The following is a 1,005-nucleotide window of genomic DNA, read 5'->3' as shown; positions in this document are numbered from 1 at the left end:
TCCTCTTGGATGGGCAACCGCGTCCGGCGCACCAAGCCATTCTTGCGGCTCGCTCCAGGTAGCCCCCGGCAATGTGTCCAACCCCAAGTCACATGCTATCTAAAGAAAGAGTAGCTGGGGTTAGCATCCTGTGTTTTACACTGTTTCAATGTAACAAAGGTAAACTGCATGTACACTGTACTCCTACCTGACTGACTGTGCTCCTAAAGGGATGTCTTTACTCCTACCTGACTGACTGTACTCCTAAAGGGATGTCTTTACTCCTACCTGACTGACTGTACTCCTAAAGGGATGTCTTTACTCTTACCTGACTGACTGTACTCCTAAAGGGATGTTCCAACACAAGACACATGGAGCTCTGGTTCGGCCTAAAATGGGGATCCCCATATTTGTTTTGGATCTGGGTAGATTACATTTTTACATTTGTTATTTGTTTTGGATCTGGGTAGATTACATTTGTTATTCGTTTTGGATCTGGGTAGATTACATTTGTTATTTCCTGCGTTGATTGATTGATTGATTGATTGATTGATTGATTGATTGATTGATTGATTGATTGATTGATGGGTTGGTTGTTCAACAGCTACTTCGAGGCCATGTTCCGCTCATTCATGCCTGAGGACGGCCAGGTGAATATCTCCATCGGGGAGATGGTTCCTAGCAAGCAGGCCTTTGAGTCCATGCTACGCTACATCTACTATGGAGACGTCAACATGCCCCCCGAAGACTCACTGTATCCCATCACACAATACATGACACACTTTAGATCCCAGCAGGGGAATTGTAGGTATTGTGCAGTAGTCTGTTGTCTTGAAGGCAACCTGATTGTGCATATGGTAGTTTGTGTATGTTTTGGCACTTTGTGTGTGTGTGTGTGTGTGTGTGTGTGTGTGTGTGTGTGTGTGTGTGACCATTGGCTGTATTGGATGTCTGCGCCCTTAACTTGAGCACAGCTACCTGTTTGCGGCCCCCTACTACTACGGGTTCTCCAACAACAGACTGCAG

At 45.9% G+C, this 1,005-nt stretch overlaps 1 long non-coding RNA gene across 1 annotated transcript; it reads left to right on the top strand.

The window, feature by feature from the left end:
* Nucleotides 1-1,005, top strand: LOC122132784. Its single transcript, XR_006152264.1, has 3 exons — nucleotides 1-58; nucleotides 584-733; nucleotides 954-1,005. It is a non-coding gene; the product is annotated as an uncharacterized LOC122132784 (long non-coding RNA).

The sequence above is a fragment of the Clupea harengus genome, unplaced genomic scaffold (genome assembly GCF_900700415.2).
Source record: "Clupea harengus unplaced genomic scaffold, Ch_v2.0.2, whole genome shotgun sequence".
In the NCBI taxonomy this organism is placed as follows: domain Eukaryota; kingdom Metazoa; phylum Chordata; class Actinopteri; order Clupeiformes; family Clupeidae; genus Clupea; species Clupea harengus.
Note: the sequence above shows the minus strand (reverse complement) of the source record. Positions and strands in the feature narration are given on the sequence as shown.